The sequence below is a fragment of the Mus musculus genome, chromosome 1, assembly GCF_000001635.26.
Source record: "Mus musculus strain C57BL/6J chromosome 1, GRCm38.p6 C57BL/6J".
Taxonomy (NCBI): Eukaryota; Metazoa; Chordata; class Mammalia; order Rodentia; family Muridae; genus Mus; species Mus musculus.
In genome coordinates, this window is record NC_000067.6 from 100,342,006 (window position 1) to 100,358,529 (window position 16,524).

The window sequence follows — 16,524 nt, forward strand, 5'->3', positions numbered from 1 at the left end:
AATGAGGTACCTAACTTTTGGTTCTATTAAACTTAAATCACAATTGAATACTTTTTTAGACAACATAGCTCTAAAACTAAGAGCAGATTTATTTGAGTAATGCTTCATGCAATTCATCCCTTTTGAAATTCAGATTGAGTTACTGGATTCAGGGGTTTGAATGAAAATTGCCCTCCCCCCTCCCACCCTGCTGCACCCCCCCAAGACATGTAGACATGCCCAAGCATATGTGTGTACACATGCACAGACACACAGACACACACATACACACACACACACACACACACACACACACACACACACACACACACAAAGCCAAAGGCTCATATATTTGCATAGTTGGTCTTTAGATTGTGGAACTATTTAGTAAAGATTATGAGATGCAGTCTAGTTGGATGTGTGTCACTGGGTGGGATTTGAGGTTCAAAATCCCACATAATTTTCAAGTAGAGCTCTTTCCCTGTCCCCACCTCTCTATCTCTTTCTCTGTCTCTGTTTTCTCTCTCTCTCTCTCTCTCTCTCTCTCTATATATATATATATATATATATATATATATATATATATCTGTCTCCTTTGATTTTTGCTTTTATGCTTGTACATCAGATAAAAGCTCTCAGCTACCCAATTAAACAGTTATATTTCTGAATTAACTATAATCCTCAGTCTGATAGTGAGAGTTTGGTCTCAACTGATCCTCTTGCTCCAGTCTCCTGGAGAGATGGGAATGTGGTTATGATTAAACTTGCCTGACTTTGGCATGGGTTTCTTTGAAATGCAACTGTCCCTGAGCCTTTTGACAATGAGATCTTCGGAACTTCTGACATGGTTAATTTTTCATAGCAAAAGAGTTCTAAGGAGGTTTGGGGATTCCCAATATTTTAGACAGTGAAATGTTATAGTGTAGGTTGAAATTTGAAATCCTTAATTGGGTAGCCACATAGGAAACAGACTACGAAACTGAGATAGACTGAAAGCCAGAGACACAATCTGATTCCATGTTTGACATTCTGAGGAAGAAAGGGAATAGGCTCAAATTTCAGGAAAAAGTAAGTTTTATTTATTTTTAAGAAAAAGGAAGTATAAAAACTAGAATCAAAACAAGTGGCAGAAGCTCTGAAAGAGTATGTGACAAAGTAAATGGCCCAACAAGAATGAAAGCATCTGTGTAGGAGGAAAGGCCTATGTTTGGAAATAGCAATAAGACAGTAAGGACCATACTTGGAGGGAAATCTCAAAAGAAAGGCATAGTATATAGGATTGCATGGGGCTATTAAGTAAGCATTCACTGTACAACTAATAAAATTCATTGCCCTTAAATAATGATTCACATCAGAATTAATTACTGCAAGCAGAGATAAAGGGTGCCTCCTGCAGATAAAGTCAATTATCTTATATTAATCTAAATGCATTATGAAAAATTAACTAGGAGAATTTAGCTGTAAAACATGGTTAAAAAATAAATGGAGAGGAAAATACTGAGTTTAGTAGTAATACCCATGTATGAGGACTACGGTTGAAGGCCAGGATCATGTCAGGTTTCATCCTTTATTGATTTTTGTGACAGTGTATTTTCATTAAAACTGGAATCCAACAGTTCAGCTAGACTCCATCAAGTTCTGGGGATGCAGCCATCTTCAGTTGCAAGCACTGAGGCTACAGACTCAAGATTTCCCATGAGTGCTAGAAACCAAGCTCAGATTCTCCTGCTTTTAAAACAGACACTTTACTGACTAAGCCTTCCTTTCATCCCTGAATTCTGTTTTAAGACACTAAGTAGCTGACAAAATGAGAAATTCCATTAATCAGCACAAGGACATTGGGATACCTACTCTTAGATTTTGCTATTCTACAGAGATCAAGGAGAGGAATGTGTCATAAGTGACATGAATAAGATGTGAGAAACTGACATTCTTCAATTTTTTATGAGATGAACTCCTCACTAGCTTCTCCTAAACAAAAACATGCATGGGCTCCACCTCACCTACCAAATATCCAGGCTTATCCACAATGCCATTATCTGCTCTCTTGTCTATAAGCATTAAAATGTATCATATTGAAAGTTGGTAATGTACAAAGAAAATAATAAACTTCAAAATATAAGTACAATCTTACTGAATGAGCACTAGTTTCACATGATTAATATCAATTATGTTCCTTAAAGCTTATGACAATATACTAAACAAAACAACTTAAAAAGAAAAGAGAGAGAAAAAGAATGAAAGGTGGATTTGGTGATTTCAGGTACTCTCTACCATGGAGGACAAAGGCAAGAAAGCCAGAGCATAAGGCAGCTGATCACTTTATAGCCACTTTCAAGAGGCAGAGAGATGGAAACTTGTGTTCAGCTTGCTTCCTCCTTTTTATATAGTGCAGCACCCCAAGCCATTAGAGGGTGATCCCCACATTCATGCACTGTAGTTCTTTCTGCTTAATTAACCTAATCTACAGTCCCCTTACCTACAGAGTGGTAGCATCCACGATAAAAAATATTATTGAGTTGATAATCAAGATTTATCTTTGAAAAAAGAGTTATTAAAAGTTAAGAATCATCTATGGGAGTGTTACTGAGAGTCAATGAGGGTTAATATGGACTAAAATCAAGAGAAAAGGGGTTGTTGCAAGTTTGGTCACTTTGTGCACTCTTTCCTTTTGTTTCCAAGTAGAACACAAGAACCTGTAACACTTTATTATATTCCCTCCACACTTAATATCAATTTGTTTTATGTATATTAATTTATTACTTAAGCACAAAAATTATGTGATTTTTGTTTTTATGTCTTCTTTATATAGAAGATTGTCCTCTAGATTCATGTAAATTATGAAAAATGGAGCAGTCTGCTTTTTAGAGTTAAATAACACACATATGCCACATAGTTTTCTTTAATTAATGAACACATATGTTCAATCCACATTTTGACTATGGTTATGAACATGGGGAGATATACATCTTATAAGGCTGCTGTTGTTAATATTAAGAGATTGCATGTTCCACACAGATATTAGTAGACAAATACCACCTTTCTCCTAAAGAAGAGCTTGAATAGTAGTTATTAGTCATCCCACAGATGGCCATGACAGAGCTGGAGAAAGAGATGGAGATAGAGAGAAACACAAACACACATACACATACACACACACACACACACACACACACACACACACACACACACACACACAGAAAGAGAGAGAGGGAGAGAGAGAGAGAGAGAGAGAGAATTGTCCAGTTTCTGAACAGAGATTTTTGTTTGATTGGTTTTGTTTTGTTTGGTCCTGTTTTTACTTACACAGATTCCAGATGACAGGGGAAGGTTCATGTACATTGCTGTAGCCTAACCAGGACCTAGAAAGTAAGTCAGCTAAAGATAAAATGGTAAAGCTATAATTCAGTGCAACCTTGGGGTTGGACATGTGGCTAGATTATCTACAATGAGTATGAGAGGCTATAAGGCCACAGAGATTCTCTGTAGCTATGCCTTCAGAGCAAGAGGGCAGTTTTGTATTGCCTATTTTTGGAAGAGAGACAATAAAAGCAACATATGGGGATTTATTAGGTTAGGTTAGACAATAATGTATTGGTAGTCTAGCAATGGCTGCCTCACACCACAGAAGCCAAGAATCTAGTACTTTTTCAGTTCACAAAGCAGAAAATTTCAGTGGTCCAAATTTGACATCTATGATGGCTATTCCTGGTTGTCATCATGACTACTTCTGGAATGAACTACAATCCATAAATGGAGGGTACACCTACAACCCACATCTTAACGCTGGAAGACACAGATTTCTGACCCAGATCTTGACATGAAGATCTTGAGGCATAGTTGCCATGAAAAAGTTAGGGCTAGGCAAGGTAGTATAAGCCTTCAATCCCAGGAGACAAGTCAAGACTGAGTTAAGCAGATCTCTGAGTTCAAGGAAAGCCTAAGACAAATAAATTCGAAATCCAGGTGTAGTGGTACACAACTTTAGTCTGGGCAAACCATCTGTTGGAGGCCTAACTAAGAACATTGGAAGAAAGAAGACTCACTCTTCTTTGCCCGCTGGCACTTACTTGACAGCACATCTGTTGGAACCTAATTCTTCAGGATTTCCGGTTTATAAAGAAAGCCAGGTTAAACAACTCACTCTGTGGGATTGAGCAGCTACTAGAATTTTGGACTAGGCGGAGTATTACAAGTATTTAATCCCAGGAGACAAGTCAAGACTGAGTTAAGCAGATTTTTGAGTTCAAGGAAAGCTTTAAGACAAGTAAATTCCAAATCCAGGTGTGGTGGTACACAGCTTTAGTCTTGTATTCAGAGCTGCCCATTGTTGGGTTAGTTGAAATGTAGACTATAAGTCATTAAAATAATTTCCCTTAATACAGAAAAACATTCAAAAAGTTCTGTGACTCAAAAGAACACTGACTAGTACAGCATCAAAGGCCAAGGACTCCTGTAGAACTAATCTTCAGTCTAAATTAGACTACTGGAATCCTAGGTTCTAATACTATTGCAGGAATGCTGCATCGATGGAATAGATATACTTGCCAGTGAGAGTGAGGGCAAGCACGCAGAAAGGAAATATCCTTCTTCTCTGTCCTTTTATTTGAACTGCCTACAGAAGGTAATGTTCAAATTTTGGGTTGGTTTTTCTGCTTCAAATGATCTAAAAAAGAATATTCTTCACAGTATTGTCTACTGGCTTCCATATTAATTGATGACAGATCCAGTCAAGTTGACAGGCATGACTAGCCACCACAATTTATATACTCAGAAATAGAATTATTTGGTCATAAATTAGTTTTCTATTTGATTTATTTAGAGACATCTATTTTGTTTTCTATAATGTCAGAACCAATCTATATCTCCACGCAATGTACAAGGGATTCCCTTTTGCCATACCTCCTTGTCAAGTTTCACGCAATGTACAAGGGTTCCATTTTGCCATACTTCCTTGTCAAGTTTCACTGTTATAACTGGTTCTTTCTCGCTTTCCCTCTCTTCCCTCCATTTCACTTACCTTCCCTCTTTTTTGAGGAGGTCTAATTAGTTGCCAAAAAAAAAAAAAATGATGTTTAGTTGAAGAACTTCTATTCAGCAAATGATATGGAAATCAATGCTTGTAATTTACTAATTAGCAAGAAACTTATTAGCATCTCCGTTCCTCAGGAGTAAAGGATTGAGTGTCAACCTGAGGACATTGTGCATCCAAGCATGGCTTCTGCTATAGAGCTACAGGCATCATCTTGACCTTATGAAATCTAGGAAAGACTTGTACCTTAGATCTACATGTATAACCTCAGTATCTCCTTTGTTAATGAGAGAATTCCCAGGTAACCACAGGCATAAATATTATCTGATTTGCATATTTTTCTCAGTGAGGTGACAAAATACCCTATAAGGTGTGAATTTTTGGGGGAAAGGATTTATTTTGGCTCACAGCTGTCCATAGAGTCCATCATGTCAGAAAGGTCATGAAGGCAGTTTACACAGTCAGAAAACAAAAGGAGATGAGTGCCTATTCTTGGCTAGCTTTATTCTTTTATACTATCCAGGACCTCAGGTCAAGAAATGTTCCCACATTACTTCAGAGTAGGTATTCCATTTGATTAATTGAATTCAAACAAATCCTTCACAGAAGTTATCCTGATGGATTGCTAGGTGATCCACAAACAGTACTGTTCATGATACACTCTTGAGTTTTTGAGTATTCTATGACCAGAATTAATTGCTTAGGGAACAATAATGACATACTAGATTTTCTAAGATTTGTGAGAAGTCATAACTTTTTGTGTCATACTGTGTGTCCCTTCAATCTAATACTACTAATTCCTGATGGCTTAGTTCACCTGTTTATTTGTCCCAAAGATAAACTCCCACAAAATTGCAGAAGGACTAGACAAGTAATGTCTGTCTCTGCCCTTTTTAAATGTTGTACAGCTATCAGAAAAGAGAATTCAAGCAAAATTCTGCCCGTTATGTGAATGCAGTTCATAGAAAGGCACAGTTGAATTAATTAATTTTGGCAAAGATGGAAAAAGCATGAGGATCCTCAGAGGTATGGAAGCATAGTACATTTGGGAGTAGAGGACCAAGATTGATTTACCTTCTGATCTTCCAGATTTGAGCATTTATTTCTCAGTTACTAGAACAAACTATTTTAATCCTGCCTGAATTTTTGGAACATGAGTGTTTGGTATGCTTCTTTTGATACTTGAAGATTAACATGTTTACATTAATACTCTTAAATGTACCAACTATTTTCCTGTCAAGATAAATGTCTTATTTAGAGTTTTATTCCTGTGAATAAACACAAGGCAAGTCTCATAAAGAACATTTAATTGAGGCTGGTTTACAGGCTCAGAGGTTCAGTCCATTATCATCAAGGCAGGAAGATGGCAGTAGCCAGGCTGGCATGATACAGAAGGAGCTGAGAGTTCTACATTTTCATCTTAAGTCTGCTTCCAGAACACTGGCTCCTATGCAGCAAGATTGAGGGCCTTAAATCCCACACCCAAAGTGACACACCCACTCCAAGATCCCACTTACTCCAACAGGGCCACACCTTCTAATAGTGCCATTGCATGGGCCAAGCATATACAAACAATAAGAATAAGCATTTCTGCAATTTGTTTACACTTGAAAGGAATCTCTTTAATCTCTTTTGCTCATATATACACATGTGAAGGGCCTAGCTCCTACTCCCTCCATCACATCTTTCCTTCCTTCATCCCCAGATCTGTAAATTTTCCTTTGAAAGTATTATATTTTCTTGGGCTAATATTTTGTCTTTGTAAATGTATCATGACAGGTCCATGGTCTACAGCATCAGCCAAGTCAGAGATTGAAGTATTTTTATCTTTATGCAGATATAAGGGAGTTTAAAGGACACATATACCATTTACATTGTTTTGAAGTTTTCTTTCACTGTTGTAAAGAGGAATGGCCATGCAGTTTGAGAGATGAAAGCCTTAGAACAGCTAAGTCTAATGACTATTTTAATTTCCTGATATGGTACAATATCCAAAAAGACATTGATTATTCTACCTTTGCAAATTTTATTAATATAACCATATATAAGACTTAGTTCTATACTCGCTTTAGTTCTCTAATAATTCCCCTAAAGGTAAGATGATCTCCAGAGATAAACAGGACCACTGCTTCTTCTGTGTTGCAAGCTCAGGTGTTTCTTCTCAGTGTCTAAAGTTCTAGTTCACCTGAGCAGGTAAATCAGCTCCGAAAAGATTGTTAATGTTGAAGTTGGTTTATACTCTTTTCTTTATTGTGGTTTCCACAACAATCATTAAGCACATGTAATACACCTGTGTTTGAGTATAAGCGTGAGAATAATTATGCCATTGTTCTGGAAATGTACTATGAGATATCTTTAAATTCTGTGTTCTCATGTATTGTAGGAAATATTAGACTGTCATACTGTCCATAATTATGCCTACGCATAATGTGTATATCATGTGGAAATGACTATGTATTATCACTAATGAAATATAGTTATTGATCTAGCAACACATTCAAATATTAATCTGTATATGTAAAAATCATCCAAATGGTTACTGTCATTTGGTAAGGGTTCCCTGCAATGGCCAATAAGTACACTCACAATCATGTCCTTCTCTACTCTTCCACTCCAACTCCCATTCCAACACATTGGATTCCCGACCACAGTGTCCTGCTTACTTTCTGACCACTACCCTTTACCAGCTTGTCCATTCACAATACATGACTTACTGCTACATTCCCCCACTTCAATCCTCATGGAGTCAAGTATAATTTTCTGGTATGTCTCTCTTGGAAAACTTCATGTAGAGTCTTATACTGCTTTGTCCTCTAAACTCTGCATCTGTTCTCTAAGTATACCTTTCATTGATGTGAATTCAAATCTTTCAGATTCAACTAACATCAGACTAAAGGTAGAAATAAACAATCAAAAACCAATCATCGTTTACAGAACATCTATAGATTTTTCCAGTCATAATTTTATCTATGAAAACCAGTTTTCAATATTTCTGACTTATTTAAAAGTTTATGAGTCTATGAGAAGGTGGGTGGGGATTAGGACAGAACCACACCTTAGAAAGAAAGGCTTGATAGCCAGGACCTTGAGCGTAGCTCTGCCTCTACTTACCATGTGACTTTGAATAAATTCTTTCATTTCAGCTCTTCATGATCACTCTTCAGAATTTTTTTTAAGTTTTAGTATATTTTCTAATAAAAATTTAATGCAAATAGAATAATTTTAGTCTAGTCCTCACATACGTCTTTTCTAAGCCTGTGGAATGCTCTAGAGAGCCTTGGCTGTTTCAGTTTAAGTGACCTCATCAAAGAGACATTTATCATCTATATGAAGTAGCAGTGTCATTAATCTTTTCTATTTCCCCTTCTCGATCTTGGTTTCACTTATGCTGAATAAGCTGGAAAGGGAACAGTGAACAACACTATGGAAATGTTCATTCCTGATGTGGCTGACTAGCTCTTAATCACACTATTAAGTATATTCTCTGATTTAATCATGCTAGCTGACAAGCAGTAAGATCAAGACTGATGTTGATAAATGTCTGTCATTATCTTGTGATATGGATGAGGATGATTTTTCTCTAAATGTTAGGGGCTTGTTGTTGTTGTTGTTCTTTCAGAAATGATAGGCTATCTTAAAAGGGCTTGTAAAACATCTTTGTGTGTGTGTGCCTTGTGTGCATGCATGTACATGTTCGTGAATGTCCACCTGTATGTGGGGAGAGAAGTTGATGTTGACTGTGTTACTTAGCCACTCCTCTCCCTATTTACTTTTTTTCAATGGGATCTGACATTGATCCCAGAGTTTCCCAACTCAGTCAGGCTGCCAGGTGTGCACAGCCTTCTGACTCTGATGGTTTACTGTTGGGATTACAGACATACTACCTGTCCTGGCTATTTATTTTTATTTTTTTTAGTTTCTTTAATTAGAAAAAATTTCTTTTTTTTCCATTTTTATTAGGTATTTAGCTCATTTACATTTCCAATGCTATACCAAAAGTCTCCCATACCCACCCACCCCCACTCCCCTACCCACCCACTCCCCCTTTTTGGCCCTGGTGTTCCCCTGTACTGGGGCATATAAAGTTTGCGTGTCCAATGGGCCTCTCTTTCCAGTGATGGCCGACTAGGCCATCTTTTGATACATGTGCAGCTAGAGTCAAGAGCTCCGGGGTACTGGTTAGTTCATAATGTTGTTCCACCTATAGGGTTGCAGATCCCTTTAGCTCCTTGGGTTCTTTCTCTAGCTCCTCCATTGGGAGCCCTGTGATCCATCCATTAGCTGACTGTGAGCATCCACTTCTGTGTTTGCTAGGCCCCTGCATAGTCTCACAAGAGACAGCTACATCTGGGTCCTTTCGTTAAAATCTTGCTAGTGTATGCAATGGTGTCAGCGTTTGGATGCTGATTATGGGGTGGATCCCTGGATATGGCAGTCTCTACATGGTCCATCCTTTCATGTCAGCTCCAAACTTTGTCTCTGTAACTCCTTCCATGGGTGTTTTGTTCCCAATTCTAAGGAGGGGCATAGTGTCCACACTTCAGTCTTCATTCTTCTTGAGTTTAATGTGTTTAGCAAATTGTATTTTATATCTTGGGAATCCTAGGTTTGGGGCTAATATCCACTTATCAGTGAGTACATATTGTGTGAGTTCCTTTGTGAATGTGTTACCTCACTCAGGATGATGCCCTCCAGGTCCATCCATTTGGCTAGGAATTTCATAAATTCATTCTTTTTAATAGCTGAGTAGTACTCCATTGTGTAGATGTACAACATTTTCTGTATCCATTCCTCTGTTGAGGGGCATCTGGGTTCTTTCCAGCTTCTGGCTATTATAATTAAGGCTGCTATGAACATAGTGGAGCATGTGTCCTTCTTACCAGTTGGGGCATCTTCTGGATATATGCCCAGGAGAGGTATTGCTGGATCCTCCGGTAGTACTATGTCCAATTTTCTGAGGAACCGCCAGACTGTTTTCCAGAGTGGTTGTACAAGCCTGCAATCCCACCAACAATGGAGGAGTGTTCCTCTTTCTCCACATCCACGCCAGCATCTGCTGTCACCTGAATTTTTGATCTTAGCCATTCTGACTGGTGTGAGGTGGAATCTCAGGGTTGTTTTGATTTGCATTTCCCTGATGATTAAGGATGTTGAACATTTTTTCAGGTGCTTCTCTGCCATTCGGTATTCCTCAGGTTAGAATTCTTTGTTCAGTTCTGAGCCCCATTTTTTAATGGGGTTATTCGATTTTCTGAAGTCCACCTTCTTGTGTTCTTTATATATGTTGGATATTAGTCCCCTATCTGATTTAGGATAGGTAAAGATCCTTTCCCAATCTGTTGATGGTCTTTTTGTCTTATTGACGGTGTCTTTTGCCTTGCAGAAACTTTGGAGTTTCATTAGGTCACATTTGTTAATTCTCGATCTTACAGCACAAGCCATTGCTGTTCTGTTCAGGAATTTTTCCCCTGTGCCCATATCTTCAAGGCTTTTCCCCACTTTCTCCTCTATAAGTTTCAGTGTCTCTGGTTTTATGTGAAGTTCCTTGATCCACTTAGATATGACCTTAGTACAAGGAGATAAGTATGGATCGATTCGCATTCTTCTACATGATAACAACCAGTTGTGCCAGCACCAATTGTTGAAATGCTGTCCTGGCCTTTAATGGACAAGTCCTGATGATTCTTCAACAAAGTGCCTTTGTTGACAGAGCCATAGCTATATCCTATTGAGTGCCATCTTTTCTCTTACACCCACACTTAGCAGTCCTGCATTTTGATCACATAGTGAAGTAATCACTTGACCTCAGAACTTCAGTGGTCTCAATATTCTCCCTTACTTTCTACACCCGTGCCCTCCAGCTATAGTCAGTACCAGATGATACTTAGTGCCTGTGGAGTCCTCTTACTGCTAAAGACAGTGAAGTAGGCAAGATCCCTTTTGCTTGGGGTCCTTACCCACATAAGTACTTTTTGCATCAGGTCAGTGTTTGTTGAAGTCAACAGGTAGCCTTTAGCAAATGCCACTGTTTCCATGAGACTTTCTTTAATGATCCTTGGGCAAAAGTCAGTGTCTAGCTCTGCGTTGTATTTGGATGCATATATCGCTCATATTATTTATGTTACACATATCAGAAAAACATGTTCACTCTTCTTCCTCTGGATGTTAGGAGGCACCATAAGAACACTGATACATCATACCATGACCTTCGCAAAACATAGACCTGAGAAAATGTTAACATGATGATTACGTATGTTTTTACATTCTTTTATGAATTATTCTTTATATTTAATTATGATTAATATCTGGCATATACAAATACACACATATACAAAGAGAGACAGACAGACAGGCATACAGAGTGACAGAGAGGACTGGGTTTTGGAAGCTTTATGTGGTGAAGTCCTATAGTCAGAAGTAAGTTACTGTAGGCAGGTCTTGAATATTGATAACTCATACTCACTTCCTGTTCACTCCCTTCTTCCCTAGTATGGATTTTTTAAAGCACTGTGACCATTTAGCCCCCTGCTCAAGCCAACATGTCTTCTCTGTCATGACGGACTTCAGGACTACTAATTAAAATAACCTGTTGTACATTAAGTTGACTTTGTCAGAGATTTATTATTATGATTTTAATCACAGCAACAAGAAAGGATCTAAACGTTTTGTTTATTCATGCCCATTGTAAAATTTGTGGGAAGGAGTACAGTGTTTACAAGGTTATAAGTGATTAGTCATGAGGAGAGTTTCTTCAACATTCTCAGAATAGCTTCTACCAAAGGAGCTAAAGGGGTCTGCAACCCTATAGGTGAAACAGCAATAGGAACTAACCAGTACCCCCAAAAGCTCATGTCTCTAGCTGCATATGTAGCAGAAGATGGCCTAGTCAGCCATCATTGGGAAGAGAGGCCCCTTGGTCTTGCAAACTTTATATGCTCTAGTACAGGGGAATGCCAGGGCCAAGAAATGGGAGTGGGTGGGAAGGGGAGCTCGGCAGGGGGAGAGTATAGGGGAATTTGGGGATAGCATTTGAAACGTAAATGAAGAAAATATCTAATAATAAATTTAAAAAAAGACACCAAGAAGAAAAAGAAAAAGAATAGCTTCTGAGTGAACACATCAACAGCAGCCATTAAACTCAGATGTGAAGAGCTGGGGCTAGAACATACTTGGAATTGTGCTTGTCTAGGCTGCATGAAGCCCTAGGTTATATCCCAAGCATGGCATATACCGGGCATAGTAATGAACACCTTTATTTCTGGTACTATATCAATGGAGACAGAAGTATCAGAAGACCCTGATCATCTTTGCTTACATAGTGAGTTTGAGGATGCCTGTGATTTTTAAGATCCTTTCTTATGAAAAGAAGTCTCAGAGTTGACCCAGCACCATCATTGTTAAGGAAAATAGTCATATGATTTGAAGAAAACATCAAGCATCATATTTGACAGGCATGGTATGTCTTAATACAAGGGTTAATGGCAGAAAATAGGACTGGATTGAAAGTCAGATAGTTTGCTCTTTCTTTTGGCATCTTGAGTTAACCAAAATATAAAGCTGTGAGACTGTACCACATCAAAACAGTAATTCTTGTACCTAAGTCTCCAGAAATACCATGGATGAGGAACAGGAAAGATTGTAAGAGCTAGAGGATCAGGATGTCAGCTGTGAAACTCTCTTAAAATGACAGAGAAGCAACATGAATGATCCATTAAGAATAAAACTGCTCGAAGATGAATAATGATAGTTATACAGTATACATGCTAATATAGAACAAGGAACTCTGATAGGAGCCAACTCCTAGAAAAACAAGTACAGTATCTAGTGATACTAAGAGAGGAAGAGTTAGTCTTTTTCAGGAATGACCTCACTAATAGACTTTCCATTAGCAAATGTTCATCCCTGAAATCATATGCAAAGAAGCAACAATAAATGTACTTAGAATGTTGCACTTATATATTTATGCATATATGTTTAATAAAGTCATGTAAATGGAGGAATTGGTACAATGGCACATTGGAAAATGAATTGAGGAGATGATGTAATTATATTTTAATTCAAATTAAAAATAGAGAAAATGTGAGACAAAACAAAAGAAAATGAGTTGAAGCAGTAATAATGGTGGCAGGATCAATTCAGCATAACAGCATCTCTGCTTTCCCAGGGCTTTCTAGATCCTTGCTGATATTGCTTGGAAGGCCACCTGAATGCTTCTGGACCCAGATGCAGCTGAACTCTCCCGGCTTCTATGTTTAAGTCACTGATAGGCTGAGTGTTTACTGTTTTTTAAACTGTAACAATTCAAAATTCAAGAAGATTCTCCAATTTGAATCCAATTGATTAAATCATAATTGTGCAAATAGGGTGCTCCATGACTTCACCTGGATTTCTTATATCAGAAAAACAATAATTGATACATATGTCAATAAATTAGGCTCATACATAATTTTTGTACAAAGTTGATTATGTTTTCGAGAGGGAGATATGGCACCATGGGTTAAGTGCTTGTTTTGCAATTATGAGGACCTGCGTTAAATCCCTGGAACGCATATCAATAAAATATATAAATAAAAACTCAAAAGTAGTCACATAAATGCTGAGCATGCTCATCAGTATCTGCAGTCCTGGTTTTGGGACTAGATACATTAGGATTCCAAGACCCTCCTATGCAACTTGTCTAGCTGAATTGACATATTCTGGGTTCAAGGAGAGGGCCTGTCTGAAAAAAAATGATGTGGTGCATGGTTTAGAAAGACACTGGGTCAGGCAGTGGTGTGCATGCCTTTAATCTCAGCACTTGGGAGGCAGAGGCAGGAGGATTTCTGAGTTCCAGGCCAGCCTAGTCTACAGAGTGAGTTCAAGGACAGCCTGATGGGTAAAAGATGTGCTAGTGGGATGAAGGTAGACTTTTCCAGCTCTTCTCAGGAATTTACATCCCAAAATAATTATGCATTTTGCAAAATCCTTCCCCCATTTGTCTCTTGTTTTATAGAATTAGACTTCTAAATGTCTTTTCTCTGCCTGTTTGCCTCAAAGACTTCTGGGAGACTTAGATGAGTGAACAACTCAGAGAAAGTGGGTGCTTTGTATATGTAAATAAAGAGTGTATAAAAAATAAGAATTTCCCTGTATAACAAAATATTACTTGGGTAAAAGTACCGCATACTGGCACTTACACACCATATTTTCTAATGCTTCGGGATTGTTGTTTAGTTTGGAGGCAAAGATCCTTGTTGCCCATGCTAGCCTCTGGCTTGTTATGTAGGCTATGACAATGTTGCACTTTTGATTCTCTTCTCCATATCCCTAATGCTGGGATTTCATGCCTGCACGATTATACATGGTTTATGTTTATTGTGCTGAGAATCCAAACCACAGTTCCTTGCATGCTAAGAAAGCACCCAATTCCAATTTCAATATATGCCCACTTAAGTTTAGAATCTTAAATCTTGAAAATCACTCAAAGGAGCCAGCAATACCTTTTTAAGTGTCTAGCACGTGCTAAGCAAAAAGAAGACAGCGATTGTCAAGGGAAGCAGTGCTGGGTACCTTCAACTGATGCTATCCAGGGCCTCCATGTCTGTGTTTGTTCTATTTGGGATGTACTACAATTTTGTGAATCACTGCTATATTCAACTGTGGTTTTCACAATCTTTAAGGACAACAGAAAGATAATAATGAAATCAGACCCCAAACAAATTATTCTTTTTTTCCCCCAGTATCTCAGTGAGTCATAATTTTAGAATGCTTTCCCTGGCTCACAAGGGTATCATCTTCACAGGCTCATTTCCTCTTAAGTCTAGGAATTATCTTTGAGCATTTCTTCTAGTATTGTTGTGACAAGAAAAAAAAAATCAATGAGGACAAGGTCAGGGTCCCTTTTAAGTATGCTTAAATTCTATTTACCCTAAATTTCTACACTCTTTACTATCTACCAAAAGGACCACATGTTTAGCTAATGTTGGCATTTAGTGTGTTATTTTGTCTTGAATAATTTTGAAGAGACATTGTTTTATACACACACACACACCTCCAGAGATATGTGTGTGTGTGTGTGTGTGTGTGTGTGTGTGTGTTGGCATTTAGTGTGTTATTTTGTCTTGAATAATTTTGAAGAGACATTGTTTTATACACACACACACACACACCTCCAGAGATGTGTGTGTGTGTGTGTGTGTGTGTGTTGTTTGTTTAAAAGCCACTTTAAAATTTAGAAAGAATTTAGATCATAAAGTAATGTTTGGTGATTAAGATGAAAAGGAAGCACTGAAATGGCACAAAGATCAAGAAACTACACAGATTTTTTTCCTAGTTTTAACTTTCCCTTTTTTCTATTACCCTGCCTAAAACTATATCAAATCATTCTATTATGCATTATTTAAACTACAAATTTTGCATTGATGCACATAAAAATAATGTATACACTTAAAATTGTTTTTAGCTGAGTCAACTCAATCAGTCTTGCCCGAGCTAGTATCTCGCCGGCAAGAATTCACTCGGACAACTGGATCCTTCTACGGCAAAGCTTTTATTGCTTCAACATAAGGAAGACCCGAACCTGGAAAATGGTGCTGCTTAGATAGCCCGCAGCTTGACGTTTCAGCACCTGATGTGGTGTGACAGCACCTGATTAGTTGTTTGCCCATCACCCCATTACTACGCCCGAGATGGACAGTGACTGGGCGTGAATTTACTCTTGCACTTGCTCCTAAGGCTTGTTTACTAGTTAGGCGCAGTGGAAGCCAGCGCCATCTTATAATGGCGATTGCTCACAGCACGGCTCTCCACAAATCAGCTGCAGTATTTGGTAATCTGTTATCTTAGTGGTTTCATTTATCAGCCTTTAACTATTTTTTTTTTAGTTAAATCTCTTTTTATATGCAAACTCGTATGTGTGCATTAAATTTCCCCCTTTTTAATGAAGGGTATGTGAATGCCCCTTTCTTTATATTGAAGTAGACCATCTTCGCATTCAAAAAGTATCCAAATTCTATTATTCTTCTGAGGTAGTGGTTATGAAAGTTCAGTTTTCATTTGGGCTGGTACAATACGCAAACATGTCTATTCTCTGAATACACATGAGGCACTGGCCCACTTAAAGTGACTTTTTAAAAATTATTTATGAAGGAAGGATTTTTTAAACTGAAAAGTTTCCCTTTTTTCTATTACCCTGCCTAAAACTATATCAAATCATTCTATTATGCATTATTTAAACTACAAATTTTGCATTGATGCACATAAAAATAATGTATACACTTAAAATTGTTTTTAGCTGAGTCAACTCAATCAGCTGCAGTATTTGGTAATCTGTTATCAAGTTGAGTGTCTGTCTTTGACTCTTAATGGTTTCATTTATCAGCCTTTAACTATTTTTTTTAGTAAAATCTCTTTTTATATGCAAACTCGTATGTGTGCATTAAAATATAGAGAAAGTTGGAAGGGATTAATGAGGAAAGACAGAATAAAATGCAGAAAGTTTGGAAAAGAGAGTTAGGAGGGAGAGATGAGAAGAG

The 16,524-nt window shown here is 37.8% G+C and overlaps 1 protein-coding gene across 3 annotated transcripts in view; it reads left to right on the forward strand.

The window, feature by feature from the left end:
- Positions 1 to 16,524, forward strand: part of Cntnap5b (contactin associated protein-like 5B) — a 718,354-nt gene that overhangs the window by 569,760 nt on the left and 132,070 nt on the right. The window lies entirely within an intron of this gene.